General features: G+C 42.6%; 1 long non-coding RNA gene across 2 annotated transcripts; it reads right to left on the bottom strand.

Moving 5' to 3' along the window:
- Positions 1-485: 485 nt before the first annotated feature.
- Positions 486-15,739, bottom strand: LOC139185820 (uncharacterized). Of its 2 annotated transcripts, XR_011569350.1 has the most exons (3): positions 15,308-15,739; positions 5,591-5,706; positions 486-590 (listed from the first exon to the last, which is right to left on the bottom strand). It is a non-coding gene; the product is annotated as an uncharacterized lncRNA (long non-coding RNA). The 2 variants fall into 2 exon arrangements; XR_011569351.1 differs by lacking the exon at positions 5,591-5,706.
- Between the last annotated feature and the right edge of the window lie 2,001 nt (positions 15,740-17,740).

The raw sequence follows: 17,740 nt of genomic DNA, 5'->3' as shown, positions 1-17,740 counted from the left end.
CTGGAGTGGGCTGCCATTTCCTTCGCCAATGCATGCTGCTGCTAAGTCACTTCACTCGTGTCTGACTCTGTGTGACCCCATAGACGGCAGCCCACCAGGCTCCCTCATCCCTGGGATTCTCCAGGCAAGAACACTGGAGTGGGTTGCCATTTCCTTCTCCAATGCATGAAAGTGAAAAGTGAAAGGGAAGTCGCTCAGTCGTGTCCGACTCTTCGAGACCCCATAGACTGCAGCCTACCAGGCTCCTCCGTCCATGGGCACAATGCATACATGCATGCTAAGTCTATGTCTAACTCTGTGTGACCCCAGGGACAGCAGCCCACCAGGCTCCTCTGTCCATGGGATTCTTTAGGCAAGAATACTGGAGTGGGTTGCCATTTCCTTCTCCGATCTGCCACTAGATACTGTTATTTGAGGCATTAACAATGAAGCACCTATACCACCATATCATAAATTTGCTTTTCTAATAAACTGATCAATGTATATCATTGTAAATGTCTTTTATTTTTTGTAATCCTCTGTATTTTATGTACACATAGAAAGAGATTCTGAGAAGGAGTCCATAGGCTTCAACAGACTGCCAGAGGAACCTGTGGTAAACAAAGAAGCAAACAAACATTAAAACGTGTGGTGGGATGATTAAGAACCTCTACTCCAGAGTCAAATCAAATAAATGAAATTCTAATTTCATCAATAGTGTGTGACTTCAGGGCTTCACCAGGGCTTCCCTGGTGGCTCATTTGGTAAAGGATCTGCCTGCAGTTCAGGAGACTGAGGTTCAATCCCTGGGTCAGGAAGATGCCCTGGAGAATGAAATGGCAACCCACTCCAGTATTCTTCCCTGGAGAATTCCATGGATGAGAAGCCAGGTGGGCTATAGTCCATAGGGTCACAAAGAGTTGGACATGACCAAGCGACTAACACTAACATTTAAAAAAAAAAAAATCCTACTTGGCCTCAGTTTTCTCATGTGGAAAATGGGTATAATATTGCTATCGTCTATTTCATCAGTTTGTTGTAGAGATAAAGTATACATAAAGAGCATATAATAATGGCAGGTATATAAACATTCAATAACTGATAATATTATAACTGTTTTGATCTGGGTTTCTGAAGAAAATCCAAAGAACAAACCCTTAAATCTAGCATTTCTAGGGACTTTAGCCTATATATGAAGCTTTCCCTGAACATTGATTAAGGCAACAGCCAAAAGAGTCCTCATTTTCTCCTCTTCCCCTTTTGTTTATAAGTCCATTTAAGGATCAATGAAGAGTCAGCACAAGGTTTTCATTTTCTGCACACACACACACACACACACCAGGGCAACTTCCTGATAATTAGGTTATTGTATAAACACAGATTTAGCTGATAGACCCCCATGGAAAAAATCCTATTCCAGTTTCTCTAAAGCATGAGTCTGGATACTATTGACAAGCATGAACTAACTCACTTCATGGGCATGAAGGGAAAACCAGAGCCTGCACTGAACTGTACTGAACTGCACTGAACTGCAGGTGGTCAGAGACTTAGAGATGCAGGAAGCAGGAAGGAAGACGGAGGAATTGGAGGCCAGCCAGGAGCAAGCTGGGAATAGCCAGGCTGCGCTGCTCCTTAGTTACCATGGGTTTTGTCCTGCCAGATGTCCTCAGCATCTCCTTGGTTTTCTGCCTGGGGAATTGACTATTCATTCTTATGTTGTCTTAAATGCTGTTCACATTCACAAGTACTCCTCCGAGGTCAAATCCATTTTTAAATGTTCATCCTAGCAAGAGAGATTTTTTTACATAGATGGGATAGAGCCCAGATCTAGAAAAATTTAGGCTCAAGTCCCAGCTTTGTCATTTACTACCTGAGTGAACTTAAGTCATTTATTTAGATTGCCTAATCTTCAGTTTCCTCATCTATCAAAAATTGGGATCATTTACTCAATGAAAATTCATTTCGACTCTATTGTGTGACAGCTCAGATTTGGATATTGAGAATACAGAAGTACACCAGAAAAGTAAAGCCCTGCTGTCATGACACTTTATTCAAGTGGAGATGGGGAGAAATAAACAGACAACATAGTATCAGGTGTTGATAAATGTCTGGGAGACAATAAAACAAGTTAACATGCAAGAGAGAGGGGTGGCGGGGGGGTGGCATCTTTAGCTTACAAGGAAAGACCGTCTGAGAATTTGACATCGGAACTGAGACAGCAGATTAGAAAAGCAGAAGGAACCAGTCTTATGAAGATGAGGGTGTGAGCATTCCAATGAGAGGGAAAGAGAATTTCAAAGGCTTCAAGGGAGAGGAAAAAATTTGGTACATCAGTGGAATATAAAGATGAAGAACTGAGGGAGGCAGAGAGGGATCTGGGAAGAAGTGGAAGAGGTAGGCAGGACTGAGGAGGCGGAAGAGGATGTGGGATATTTGAGGAGAGCAGAAAATGTGTGAAATCCTTGTTTTGGAGAATGGGCGAGGAACATACTGGGGAAGTATAGTAGGGTTGCTTGGCAGCATTGAGACTCCTTTTGAGACGTGTGGTCATGAATTTAAACTAGAACTAGTTGGCATAGTAGATGTTGTTCTGAGGACTAGATGAATGGCAGTTTTTGATACATGGTAGATGCTTGAAAATGTTGACTAGCTATCATAAGAGAAGAAATAGATGAGGAAAATGCAACATGCTCAATTATTTTTGTGACCATTTGCAATTCATAGGAGCACCTAAATAATTGTGTATTCTGATATTTGCTTTAAGACTAAGGTTTTCTTCTAAAATAAGGTAGGATGGGGGTTTTTTGCTTTTGAATATTTTAACCCTGAGTGTTTTTGTATACCTAATAAAATACGCTGTAGTTTTTGCTCTTGTGATCTTAATAAACTGAAAGTGAATGTCTTTGGTCAGTCTCTTGTAAAACCACTTCCTTATATTCCAAATACAGGAATACAGCTTATCTTAGTATATACTCAAATTTTGCTCCATCTTTTGGGGTGTTCAGACAAAAAAAAAGAGATTTTTTTCTGGTAACCTTCCAAAGATGTTTTGAAATGTTAATTTACCCACCTCTGGTACCTGGGAACAATTCTGCAGCCTAGGCTATCACATCTATTGCAACTTTCAATGTAACCTCCCTTGCCACACAGAAATGGAAGAAATCACACCTGAAATTTCCTGTAATTTCATCTCACCGACGAGATCTTTTTTGTCAAGTCCTTTTTCAAAACTCTGCAAGGTTTAGAAGTTCTGATACCAAAAAGTACTGATACTGATATGGAACATGGCAGAAACGCTGAATGAACTAGATTTGAACAGGACAGGATCTGCAGTTGGAGGGGTCCTCCAAGGCAGCAGCTAGGAGATAGGTAAGTGTTGAGTGGTGAAAGACAACTGGGTTGGTAGGCTAGTGAGGAGTTCAGCAAGGGATAATAGGTGAGCTCATCTACTGGAAGGCAGAGAGAAGCATCTGAGAGAAAACAAAAGGAGGGATTCTAGGCATGTAGTCTGACAGCAGGCTGTGAGAACTGCAGCTCTTATACAAAGCCAGAGACATTGAAAAGAACAAGGTAGGGAGTCAATCTCAGTCTCTGATAGCCTGAGCTCTGTGTTCTGCAAATTCTTCCCCTAGCTGATCAGATCAGATCAGATCAGATCAGTCGCTCAGTCACGGCCGACTTTTTGTGACCCCATGAATCGCAGCACGCCAGGCCTCCCTGTCCATCACCAACGCCCAGAGTTCACTCAGACTCACGTCCATCGAGTCAATGACGCCATCAGCCATCTCATCCTCTGTCGTCCCCTTCTCCTCCTGCCCCCAATCCCTCCCAGCATCAGAGTCTTTTCCAATGAGTCAACTGTTCGCATGAGGTGGCCAAAGCACTGGAGTTTCAGCTTCAGCATCATTCCTTCCAAAGAAATCCCAGGGCTGATCTCCTTCAGAATGGACTGATTAGATCTCCTTGCAGTCCAAGGGACTCTTAAGAGTCTTCTCCAACACCACAGTTCAAAAGCATCAATTCTTCGGTGCTCAGCCTTCTTCACAGTCCAACTCTCACATCCATACATGACCACAGGGAAAACCGTAGCCTTGACTAGACGGACCTTTGTTGGCAAAGTAATGTCTCTGCTTTTGAATATGCTATCTAGGTCGGTCATAACTTTCCTTCCAAGGAGTAAGTGTCTTTTAATTTCATGGCTGCAGTCGCCATCTACAGTGATTTTGGAGCCCCGAAAAATAAAGTCTGACACTGTTTCCACTGTTTCCCCATCTATTTCCCATGAAGTGATGGGACCGGATGCCATGATCTTCGTTTTCTGAATGTTGAGCTTGAAGCCAACTTTTTCACTCTCCACCTTCACTTTCATCAAGAGGCTTTTGAGTTCCTCTTCACTTTCTGCCATAAGGGTGGTGTCATCTGCATATCTGAGGTTATTGAGATTTCTCCTGGCAATCTTGATTCCAGCTTGTGTTTCTTCCAGTCCAGCGTTTCTCATGATGTACTCTGCATATAAGTTAAATAAACAGGGTGACAATATACAGCCTTGGTGTACTCCTTTTCCTATTTGGAACCAGTCTGTTGTTCCATGTCCAGTTCTAACTGTTGCTTCCTGACCTGCATACAGATTTCTCAAGGGGCAGATCAGGTGGTCTGGTATTCCCATCTCTTTCAGAATTTTCCACAGTTTATTGTGATCCACACAGTCAAAGGCTTTGGCACAGTCAATAAAGCAGAAATAGATGTTTTTCTGGAACTCTCTTGCTTTTTCCATGATCCAGCGGATGTTGGCAATTTGATCTCTGGTTCCTCTGCCTTTTTTAAAACCAGCTTGAACATCAGGAAGTTCACGGTTCACATATTGCTGAAGCCTGGCTTGGAGAATTTTGAGCATTACTTTACTAGCGTGTAAGATGAGTGCAATTGTGCGGTAGTTTGAGCATTCTTTGGCATTGCCTTAAATCTTTTTTTTTCTCCAACTTGTAAACATGTGAAATGGGGCCGGGGGTGGAAGCAAGAGGTTTCTTTTGAGGAACCAAGAACACTGGAGTAGATGATGCCTTTGGGAGACACCCCTAGCTGATAGTGTCTCCTAAAGGCATCGTCTACTCCAATGTTCTTGGTTCCTCAAAAGAAACATCTTGCTTCCACCCCTGGCCCCATTCCACATAATGTTTACAAGTTGGAGAAAAAAAAAGATTTTGAGGTTGTAATAAAAGCAGCTCTCATATCAGCCTAACACTCAGCGTTCATGTATTGCTGACAGCTCCTTCCTGAAAACGTCTGGGACTCTGCCTGAGACTTCTCCCTGATCACTGGAGCGTACTTGAGTCTGGAACAGGGCAGACCAGAAAAGCCAGGGTCTTAATGCCCCTAGGAGCAACCTTCAAACAGTGATTGCAGTTGATGTAGAAACACCTATTTCAGTTACCTATTGCCATATGATAAACCACTCCAAAACCAGTCGTTTAAGATGACAGTGATTTGGTTTTTTTCATGATTCTGTGGGTGGGCTGCATGGTGCCTCTTCTAGTTTGCCCAGGCTCACTCATGTAGCAGTGTTCAACTGCAGAGGTAGACAGGCTGAAAGGTCCAAGTTGGTATCATTTACATGTCTTGCAGCTGGCACTGGCTGTTCAGTCGGGACACTTTGATGTTCCTTCATATGGCTTTTTTTTTTTTTTTCCTTTTCCAGGTTAGACCACTTTCCTTGTCCTGTGGAGATCTCTGCATATCAAGGGGGCAAAGGCGAAAGCTGTAAGGTATCTCAAGGCCCTCCACAATATCACTTTTGCCATTTCCATTGGCCAGAGCAAGTCACAAGACCATTCCAGATTCAAGTGACAATGGTTAATAGACCATGGTGTTCCTGGGAATAAGATAGATGGATGGACAATAAGGATATTGCCTAACTTTTAAAAAAAGACCAAGAATGAATGTGGTAGACACACAGACACACTTTAGGGTGAAGCACCTCCTCCCATGAGTCATACTCATATAATCTCCTGTCCTTGAAAACCTACAACCTGCTTCTAGCCAATAGAGTATGGCAAAGGCGATGGGATTGTCACTGCTTTAATTAGGTTACATTATAAAAGGCTTTGCCAACTGGACTAAGATTCTCCTACTGCCTTGAAAAAGCAAGCTGATAAAAGGTGAACTGCCTGTAAGAGCAGAGAAGACAATGGCATCCCACTCCAGTACACTTGCCTGGAAAATCCCATGGACGGAGGAGCCTGGTAGGCTGCAGTCCATGGGGTCACTAAGGGTCGGACACGACTGAGCGACTTCACTTTCACTTTTCACTTTCCTGCATTGGAGAAGGAAATGGCAACCCACTCCAGTGTGCTTGCCTGGAGAATCCCAGAGACGGGGGAGCCTGGTGGGCTGCTGTCTATGGGGTCGCACAGTCGGACATGACTGAAGTGACTTAGCAGCCGCAGCCTATAAGAGAGAGGGCCTTGTACCGAGAGCCACCCCCTTTGTCCTATAACTGCAAAGAGCTGAGTTCAACCAACCACCATGTCAACTTGGAAGAGTACTCTAAGCTCTAGAAAAAAGCTCCATCCAGAAGAGATTTCCAGAAAGGAACAGAGCCCATCTGACACCTTGATTACAACCTTGTGAGACCTTAAGTGGAGGATCCAGCTAAGCTATACCCAGATTTCTGAAACAGGGAAACTATAAGATATTAACACAGGAGTTGTTTTTAAAACTTCTGAGTTTGTGGTGGTTTGTTTGGGAGGAATATAAAACTAATACAAGTGAGTAGAAAGCTGAGTTCTGCCAGTACAATGGAAAAATCACAATCCCTTATGGTTTCTAGACATGAGCTCTCATACCCAGAGCTCATCAATTGAAGGAGATACCAAGTCCCCTTGAGGATGAACCCTAAAATGATGCAACAGTACACTAGCAATTCCCTTATAATCTTTCCCCAAAAGGACTTATGGTCATTTACTAGAATAACTGAACAATGGCAGGAAGAGGATATTCAGATTTTTCAAGAGATCACAGTTCACACTGACACCAAGAGTCTCAAAACACCAGTATGGCCCCCTATTGGAGGAACTACTGGGTTGGAGCAGTAAATTCTCAAGCAAAGGCTGGGTAACCAAGATTCAGGACTCCTCAAGGATGGAGGCAAGCAACCAAGATCGGCAAAAACGTCAACTGAGGGTGAGAGGGATCCAGAATGAGTGGCAGAGGAGGGAAGTGATAAGTAAAATAACACTACAGTCACAGTGCCAGTGCAGTACAGGAGCTGAGACTGCTTCTATTAACTAGTCTCATTTTTTTCTCATTGAAAAAATTTTCTTATTGAGTTATATTTGACATGTAACATTATAAATTTGAGGTGTAAATTTGTTGGTTTGCTACATTTCTATATTGCACTATGATTACTGCAGTAGGGTTGGCTAACACCTTCATCAGGTCACATAATCATTGCTTCTTTTTGTATTGAGAACAATTGAGATTTAACCTCATGGTGATTTTGAAGTTTAAAATATAGTATTGTTGACTATAATCACTGTGTTATCATTAAATTTCCAGAACTTATTTATACACTAGTTGCAATGGAATACCTATTTTATCCCCAGTTTTACCGAGCTATAACTGATAACACAGCACTGTATAAGTTTAGGGTGTACAACGTAAAGAATGCTCTGACTTACAAACATCATTAAACGATTACCACAATAGGTTTAATGAACATCCATCATCTCTGGAATACTTATTTTTAACAGATATTGCCAGATTTCATTCCGCAAAAAATAAACAATTTAGAGTTCTACCATTAAAGTTTGAAAATACTCATTCCACATCCCCAAATCACTCTTTGTGGTTGCCGCTTTTTAAAAATTTGTATCATTTTGACAGGTGCCTTATATCTGTCAATTAATTTTTATTTTAGTTATTGCTGCTGGCTACCAGCATAAAATGTCCATGACAAAATGGACTTAATGTGTGATCCAAATAGATCAGGGTGGAAAAGGTGTTAACAGTTGCAATACACCCATTGCCTTGGCCTAGACCTCCTTCACTCTGATGGCTTTTTCTTGCTGGTACCTGTAACCCTGAGCCTACCTACGAGCTTTCTCTGGGCACAGGTGCATATTAACCCACACTAGGGGCAGACTGTGATTGTTAGTGTGTTAATATACTCAACTTTCAAACAATAACTGAAAGGAATTGGCTTATAAATACCTGAAGTTTCTTTGCTTCTCTGCAGGACAGCTCTGAAACAAGTTCTACACAATCTCCTGGAGAATCCATGGAGACCTCCGTGGAACACCCCCAAGAAGGACCCAGTGGAGAGCCCCCACATGGATGATCCCATGGAGGACCCCCAGGAGAACACCAGCCTGTGGAGAACCTCCAGGGAGGACCCCCATAGAGGACCCCCTGATACCCTGGTGAACCATTCCCACCCCATGGAGGCCCCCCATGGAGAACCCCCAGGTAGGACCCCCTGGAGAACCACCCCCCACTGAGTGGAGGACCCTGTGAGACTGAGCTCCACTGAGTTGCTCCTTAACTCCTCTGCCTGGCTTCCTCCCTTCTGTATTTCCTTCCTCACACCCTGACCAGAGCTTCCTGAAATCAATTCCCAATGGACTATTTACACTTATGTTCTGATCTCAAGCCTGTTTTTGGTAACCTCTACCTAAGACTGCAATGAAATAAGTTTGGGAAGTGTGGCCCATTTCAGAATCTTGGGGTGGGAAGGTCTAAAGTTGAAAACCACAAAGTGAGAAGGCCTCTCCACAGCAAAGTGTAGCAACATGGGTAGATCTCACAAACATAATGCTGAGGGAAAGAAACCAAGCACAGGCGAGTACATAATTCCAACTATATACAGTGCAACAGCAGACCCCAGGGATTGATGTCATCACAAGTTCAGAATAGTGACTGGAAGACACGATGATGGGAGCTTCTGGACAGCTAGAATTCTATTTCTGTAGTGTAGTGACATAAATGATTAAAAATGCCTTCCAAAAATTTGAGAGAATAGCATTGAAACATGTATATTATCATATGTGAAATTGATCACCAGTCCAGGTTCGATGCATGAGACAGGGTGCTCAGGGCTGGTGCACTGGGATGACCCTGAGGGATGGGATGTGGACAGAGATGGGAGGGGGGTTCAGGATGGGGAACATATGTACACCCATGGCTGATTCATGTCAATGTATGGCAAAAACCACTACAATATTGTAAAGTAATTAGCCTCCAATTAAAATAAATTAATTAATTTTTTTAAAATGACTTCCAATAATTTGAGCAACAAAATGAATAATCCAAAGTATAAAATAAATTTTGTGAGTCTACACTGACATAAATAAATGATTAAAAAATAAATAAATATGGGACAAGAGACAGAGTTCTCATGTAGAAGAATTTCAAATAATTTGTGTAGATGACACTCCACCCTCAAAGAAAGGGAATATAACTCAGTTCAGTTCAGTTCAGTTCAGTCGCTCAGTCGTGTCCGACTCTTTGCAACCCCATGAATCACAGCACGCCAGGCCTCCCTGTCCATCACCAACTCCCGGAGTTCACCCAGACTCACGTCCATCGAGTCAGTGATCCCATCCAGCCATCTCATCCTCTGTCGTCCCCTTCTCCTCTTGCCCCCAATCCCTCCCAGCATCAGAGTCTTTTCCAATGAGTCAACTCTTCGCATGAGGTGGCCAAAGTACTGGAGTTTCAGCTTTAGCATCATTCCTTCCAAAGAAATTCCAGGGCTGATCTCCTTCAGAATGGACTGGTTGGATCTCCTTGCAGTCCAAGGGACTCTCAAGAGTCTTCTCCAACACCACAGTTCAAAAGCATCAATTCTTTGGCACTCAGCCTTCTTCACAGTCCAACTCTCACATCCATACATGACCACAGGAAAAACCATAGCCTTGACTAGACGAAACTTTGTTGGCAAAGTAACGTCTCTGCTTTTGAATATGCTATCTAGGTTGGTCATAACTTTTCTTTCAAGGAGTAAGCGTCTTTAATTTCATGGCTGCAGTCACCATCTGTAGTGATTTTGGAGCCCCCCAAAAATAAAGTCTGACACTGTTTCCACTGTTTCCCCATCTATTTCCCATGAAGTGGTGGGACCAGATGCCATGATCTTCGTTTTCTGAATGTTGAGCTTAAAGCCAACTTTTTCACTCTCCACTTTCACTTTCATCAAGAGGCTTTTTAGTTCCTCTTCACTTTCTGCCATAAGGGTGGTGTCATCTGCATATCTGAGGTTGTTGAGATTTCTCCCAGCAGTCTTGATTCCAGCTTGTGTTTCTTCCAGTCCAGCGTTTCTCATGATGTACTCTGTATATAAGTTAAATAAACAGGGTGACAATATGCAGCCTTGGTGTACTCCTTTTCCTATTTGGAACCAGTCTGTTGTTCCATGTCCAGTTCTAATTGTTGCTTCCTGACCTGCATACAAATTTCTCAAGAGGCAGATCAGGTGGTCTGGTATTCCCATCTCTTTCAGAATTTTCCACAGTTTATTGTGATCCACACAGTCAAAGGCTTTGGCATAGTCAGTAAAGCAGAAATAGATGTTTTTCTGGAACTCTCTTGTTTTTTCCATGATCCAGCGGATGTTGCCAATTTGATCTCTGGTTCCTCTGCCTTTTCTTTTCTTTTTTTTTTCCTCTGCCTTTTCTAAAACCAGCTTGAACATCAGGAAGTTCACGGTTCACATTATTGCTGAAGCCTGGCTTGGAGAATTTTGAGCATTACTTTACTAGCGTGTGAGATGAGTGCAATTGTGCGGTAGTTTGAGCATTCTTTGGCATTGCCTTTCTTTGGGATTGGAATGAAAGCTGACCTTTTCCAGTCCTGTGGCCACTACTGAGTTTTCCAAATTTGCTGGCATATTGAGTGCAGCACTTTCACAGCATCATCTTTCAGGATTTGAAATAGCTCAACTGGAATTCTATCACCTCCACTAGTTTTGTTCGTAGTGATGATGCTTTCTAAGGCCCACTTGACTTCACAGTCCAGGATGTCTGCCTCTAGATGAGTGATCACACCATCGTGATTATCTGGGTCGTGAAGATCTTTTTTGTACAGTTCTTCTGTGTATTCTTGCCATCTCTTCTTAATATCTTCTGCTTCTGTTAAGTCCATACCATTTCTGTCCTTTATCGAGCCCATCTTTGCATGAAATGTTCCTTTGGTATCTCTGATTTTCTTGAAGAGATTCCTAGTCTTTCCCATTCTGTTGTTTTCCTCTATTTCTTTACACTGATCGCTGAAGAAGGCTTTCTTATCTCTTCTTGCTATTCTTTGGAACTCTGCATTCAGATGTTTATATCTTTCCTTTTCTCCTTTGCTTTTCGCTTCTCTTGTTTTCACAGCTATTTGTAAGGCCTCCCCAGACAGCCATTTTGCTTTTTTGCATTTCTTTTCCATGGGAATGGTCTTGATCCCTGTCTCCTGTACAATGTCATGAACCTCATTCCATAGTTCCTCAGGCACTCTATCTATCAGATCTAGGCCCTTAAATCTATTTCTCTCTTCCACTGTATAATCCTAAGGGATTTGATTTAGGTCATACCTGAATGGTCTAGTGGTTTTCCCTACTTTCTTCAATTTAAGTCTGAATTTGGCAATAAGGAGTTCATGATCTGAGCCACAGTCAGCTCCTGGTCTTGTTTTTGCTTACTGTATAGAGCTTCTCCATCTTTGGCTGCAAAGAATATAACTCTTCACCACTTAAATGTGGGATGTACATAGTGATTTCTTCCAAAGAACATAGAAGAAAGAAAGTTAAAAAAAAAAAAAAGTAATTTCAGGGGCCTCCCTGGGGATCCAGTGGCAAAGACACTGTGTCCCAATGCAAGGGGCCTGGGTTCAGTCCCTGGTCAGGGAACTAGATCCCACATGCCACAAATAAAAGTATACATTCCATTACTAAGACCCAGGGCAGCCAGATAAATAGATTTTTTTTTTTAAGTAAATTCACAGTGGATAAGCACTACCTTAGCCAGGTTATCAAGGTCAAAACAACGGTGATAAATCATGTTAATAGTAGTATGTACCCTAGGGACTTCCCTGGCAGTCCAGTGGTAAAGACTTTGAGCTTGTTTGGGTTCGATTCCTGGTCAGGGAACTAGAGATCCCACATGCTGTGTGGTGCAGCTATATATATGGCTTCCCTGGTGGGCTTAGATGGTAAAGAATCCATCTGCAATGCAGGGAATCTGGTTTCGATGCCTGGGTTGGGAAGATCCCCTGGAAAGGGGACTGGTAACCCACTCCATTTCTGCCTACTATGGACACAGGAGTCCTATGGACACAGGAGTCTGGTAGGCTACAGTCCACGGGATCTCAGAGTCAGACGTGACTGGGCAACTAAGACACACACACACATACACACACCCCGTATCCTTAATATGATGTGATGACAATGATACTTTGCCTCTGTGGTGTTCTTCCCAAAACCCCATAGCCTCAGCTTCCCCAAACCCCACAGTCTAGTCATGAGGAAACCATCAAACAAAGCCCAATAGAGGGACCGTTCTATAAAATACCTGACCAGTAATACTGACAAGTTCATCAAAAACAAGGCAAGTCTGAGAAACTGTGACAGTCAAAAGGAATCAAAGGAGTCGTGCTGACTAAAAGTGATGTAGCATTCTAGATGGGATCCTGGAACAGAAAATTAGGCAAAATCTAAGGAAATCTGAATAAAGAATGGACTTTAGCTAATAATAATGTATTACTATTGATTTATAAATTGTAACAAATATATCATATTAATAATGTGAGATGTTAATAGTAGATATAGAGTATCTGAAAATTCTCCAAACTATCTCCACAATTATTCTGTTATTTAAATCTCTGCTTAAAAAAGCTTTAAAAAAAAATAAAGAAAAATAATTCCTAATGAATCATGCCTCCCTATGTCCATACCACTCTATAATATATCTTGCCACTTCTCCCATCAAAAGAGAGTCTGGGATTTCTCTGGTGATCCAGGGGTTAAGAATCTACCTGCCAATGAAGGAGACACAGGTTCAATCCCTGGTCCAGGGAGATCCCACATGCCGCAGAGCAAATAAGCCCCAGTGCAACAACTTCTGAGCCTACGCTCTAGAACCTAGAAGCTGCCACTACTGAGCCCGCCTGCCTCAGCTACTAAAGCCGGAGTGCTTAGAGCCTGTGTCCAACAAGAGAACCTACCATAATGAGAAGCCCCCACAACTCAACAAAGAGTAGCTCCTGCTTGCTGCAACTAGAGAAAACTAGAGAAAGCCTGCTTTCAGCAAAACAGACCCAGCACAGCATAAAAATAAAATAAAATATTTTTTTAAAAGATACTCCATGAATTTAAGATACTATTAGCAGAAAATTATGAATAATAATTATAACTAATATGTGCACAATGTATTTCTCCTCCTGTGAATTTTAATACGAAAGAAATACTCTCTAATGATAGTGTTTCTAGTCTCTGTGGTGTTTAGGGGACTTGTTTGCAGAGAGTCTATTCTGAGGTCCCTTCAAATCAGCCATGAGTGGCTCAGTCATCTAGCCTACCTGTAAAGCAGTACAGCCCTGCTTGGGTATTCCAATTTTCCAATGAGACTTCTTTCAGAAAACAGCAATTTGTGTATTCTATATCCACCTTCTCCCACAATCTTTTTTTCTGTTTTTTAGTTTTCCCTAAATGGTAGGTCATAGACCCTGGAGTCTAGATAAGAAGCGTCCCCTCTGCCTACGCTCCACTGACTTTTTCCTCACTTAAGGCCTGTGTCCTAGCTACACCATGTGCAGAAGATTCCCCAGGGATGCTTCTCACCTGCCTGAGCTCGTGTGAGCATTAGCTATGTGCTCAGTCGTGTCCAGCTCTGTGACCCCATAGACTGAGGCCCCCAGGCTCCTCCCCAGGCTCCCATGGGGACTCTCCAAGCAAAAATACTGGAGTGGGTTGCCGTTTGCTCCTCTGGGGGGTCTTACCGACCCAGAGACCGAACCTGTGTCTCCCATATTGTAGGCAGATTCTTTACCATCTGTGCCACCAGGGAAGCCTGAGCTCAGTCCTTGGTAAAAGAGAGAGGCAGACCCTGAAGAGGCTGAGCTGTCTGCCCCTCTGTGAACCCAGGAGCTGGAGCTCCAGCTGAGCCCTGATCAAGTGTGTTTCATCTCTCAGGGTGGCCCTCAGCAGGATCCCTTGGAAACAAACCTGCATTCACTTTGGAGACCAACCACCCCTCCCATGCGTAGCAGAAAGCAAGGGCAACTCTTGCGGGGCCATTGCTTCAAACAGTGGGCAACACAACCTCTGGGAAGTAGGACTTGGGTTAGAAAAAGCATCAGTGACTTACCTAGCTTTTTCCTCCAGCTTGTGCCTATAAGTAGTAATATGGTTATCACATCTAATGACACATTCAAGAGCGCGAGAAAAGCAATAAATCTTTGTTGAATGGTTATTACAACAGTAGCTACAGCCCTAGGCAGTCTCTCTCACAGCACCCAACTTCTTTATTATAAAAAATTCCAAACATATAGACATATAAAATATAGTTTATCCATCCTCTGCTACTGCTACTGCTAAGTCACTTCAGTCGGGTCCAACTCTGTGCGACCCCAGAAACGGCAGCCCACCAGGCTCCCCCGTTCCTGGGACTCTCCAGGCAAGAACACTGGAGTGGGTTGCCATTTCCTTCTCCAATGCATGAAAGTGAAAAGTGAAAGGGAAGTCGCTCAGTCATGTCCAACTCTTAGTGACCCCATGGACTGCAGCCTACCATGCAGGCTCCTCCACCCATGGAATTTTCCAGGCAAGAGTACTGGAGTGGGATGCCATTGCCTTATCCATCCTCTAGTTTCAACAAAAATTCAGGGCCAACTTCTTTTCATCTTTATCCCTACCCTCACTTGCCCTTCCCGTACTATTTTGAAGCAAATTCCAGATACCATATTCTTTTAACCAGAAATCATATTTCAATATGTATCACCAAAAGATAAGAGCTCTTTCACAACATAGCCACAAATCATTAATATATCTTTAAAAATTAACAATAAACTTTAATATCAAACAGTCGGTCAGTATTTAAATTTCTCTAACTATCTATATATATCTTGTAACCAATTCAGTCATTTCTCTTAATCATTTTTGAACTCTTCCCTGCCCTTATTCATCTTTGTGCTTTCACATTTGTGTTTTCTGCCTGGACTGCCCTTTCCTGCCTACCCAATGAGACAACAGCTCTCCAGATCTGTTCAAATATCACCTCCTCCAGGAATTTTTCCTTTGCAAACCTTCACAGTCAGTCATCACTTCAGCACTGACTCTCTGCTCTCTTTGTGTATGTACCGGTCTCTCTCCTCAGATTGTGAGCTCCTTGAAGACATGAACCCTACTCTCCTGGTCTTTGTAACCCCGGTACCCAGCATGGCGTCTGCCCTTTAGTATCTGCTTCAAGCCAGCGGATTATTTCTAAGAAGAGGTTCCCAAGGCCTTTCTATTGTTCTCCTTGTTGATCTAACCTTTTCTAAAGTTCAATGTCTTTTGCAAAGATGGTGTTTTTCCTCCTTCATCTGGGCTGGAGGTTGACCTGGTGTTTCAAATTGAAAGCTTTTAGAAACCGCTGGAGGCAGAATTAATTGGTTTAGAGCTTTTTTTTCTTTCTTTTTTTTTTAAGATTCCAGGATTGATATAAAGCAGAATGACTGAGGGAAGAGAAAGCCACTATGTCAATCAGCAGCCTGCTCTGGGATTTACGTAGTAAGAACTGTACAGAATTGAAAGAAAAAGATATTTTCCTTGTCCTCTAATCGGATACAATCTACAAAGCATCTGGTTCTCTGAGAAGGACCTTGGAATATGCTCCTAGTTTCCAAACTGTAGTTAATAACATTTTGAACAATACTTTTCAAGCATGTCTTTAACTTCAGAACTCCCTGTTCGGGTTTATCTAGCCTGCAAGATCAATGTGTTATACAGACAAAAGCAGATTCCTGGGGCCTGGTCCACAGGGCTCTCTGCCAAGTCCGTCCCATGTGACCCCCAGACACAGAATTCAGGACACCAATCAATCATTCATTCATTCTGTCATCATTCAACAATTTATTGAGTGCCTGCTATGTGTTTGGTGCTGGTAGCTCTGTGCTGAATAAGACAGATGGACTTCCATTCTTTTAGATTTACATTCTGAGGGGGAAGAGGGAGAGAAGCAATAATTATTAAAAGCCAGTGGTTCTCAAACTTTAATTCTCATCAGAATCACCTGGAGGGTTTGTACAACTACAAATCTCTGGATCCCACCCCCAGAATGTCCGATTCAGTAGGTCTAGAGTAGGGCCTGAGAACAGGCACTTCTAATGATTTTCCAGGTGATGCCAAAACTTATGAACCTGGGACCACAGTAAAAACTATTATGTCAAAAATCAAGCAAATAAAACACCTTCAGATAGTGGTAAGTGCTAAGCTTTTAGAAAATAAATTTAAAAGGGTAATGGTGTAGAAAGAGCAATCAATTTAGACTGAGTGGCCAGGGAAAACATCACTGAGAAGGTGACACTTGGGGAAAACCTCACCGAGAGGGTGACATTTGATGCGAGATATGAATGGTGAAAAGGAGCATCTACAAGTCGGGGGGAGGGTATCCCAAGACAAGGACATAGCAAGTGCAGAGGCCTTGAGCAGGGAACAAGCATAGCAAAGCTGAGGCACCATATACATAATTAAAAGTGCCAGTGTCAATACTGAGTATTTTGAGGTGGGGGATGTGATATAAGATTGTAATAAAAGTATAGATGCAGTCAGTTTGTGTAGGACCTTGAAGGCAGTTGTATAAAAACAAAAACAAAACCCAGTTTTTAAAGGGTAACATAAAACCATTGGAGAGTTTAAAGTAGGGGATTCTTATGATTTTATTTTACATTTTAAATATAAACTCTTTGCTGTGAAATATCTTTTTGGCTATTGTGTGGAGAATGTACCACGGGGACAGGGATGGGGATGGGGATGGGGCAAGGAGAAAAGGAGGAAGGTAGAAGCTGACAGACCAGTTAGGAGACTTGTAGGATTTGATGGGGGAGGGGAAGTTGCAGTGGAAATAGGGAGAAATGGTAGCTATGTGGGTGGTGAGGAATTGTTGATGGGAATGACATCAACAATGCTAAAGGCTTAGCATAAGCCTTGCTCCTTGCAGGTATTCAGTAAGTAGTCATGAATGAATGAATGAAACTCCCTTCCTTTCTAAAACACCATGACTACAGCTCTGCATTTCCCTGAGGAATTGAAGAATATGGTAAATTATCATTCCTAAGCTAGATTTCATTTTCTAGTTGGGAATGGGGCTTTGGGTAAGTGTGTGTGGGTGTATGTGAGTGCATGTTAGTTGGGTATTTTTGGATATCGTATCCCCTTCCATTCTCCAACTCTCTTTTTAAATATTTCACTGCTACCCTCCCCCACTTTTTCAGATATAATGCAGGTTTCCAACGGCTCCTTAAGAATTATTTTCCCTTTGTAAAGCAAATTGAGTGGGGGCGGCCTGGGAGCTCTGCAGTTCCCCTGGGAGCTGGAAGGAGTTAGTTGAGGCTCTGGTTGCTGGGAGAGGCTGGGGGTGAGGAGTGCTTCTTCCCTGCTGCACTTAGGGCAAAAATCCATTTATTCCTTTGGATCGTTTTCATTGAACTGCTTTTATTACTGTTTCTACCGCATCTCTTGCAACTAGAATGAAATGCAGTCAAAATATGAGTTGAGTTTCACAAGGAGAAAGGGCCAGGAACAACTACTGTG

The sequence above is a fragment of the Bos indicus genome, chromosome 11, assembly GCF_029378745.1.
Source record: "Bos indicus isolate NIAB-ARS_2022 breed Sahiwal x Tharparkar chromosome 11, NIAB-ARS_B.indTharparkar_mat_pri_1.0, whole genome shotgun sequence".
Lineage (NCBI taxonomy): Eukaryota > Metazoa > Chordata > Mammalia > Artiodactyla > Bovidae > Bos > Bos indicus.
Note: the sequence above shows the minus strand (reverse complement) of the source record. Positions and strands in the feature narration are given on the sequence as shown.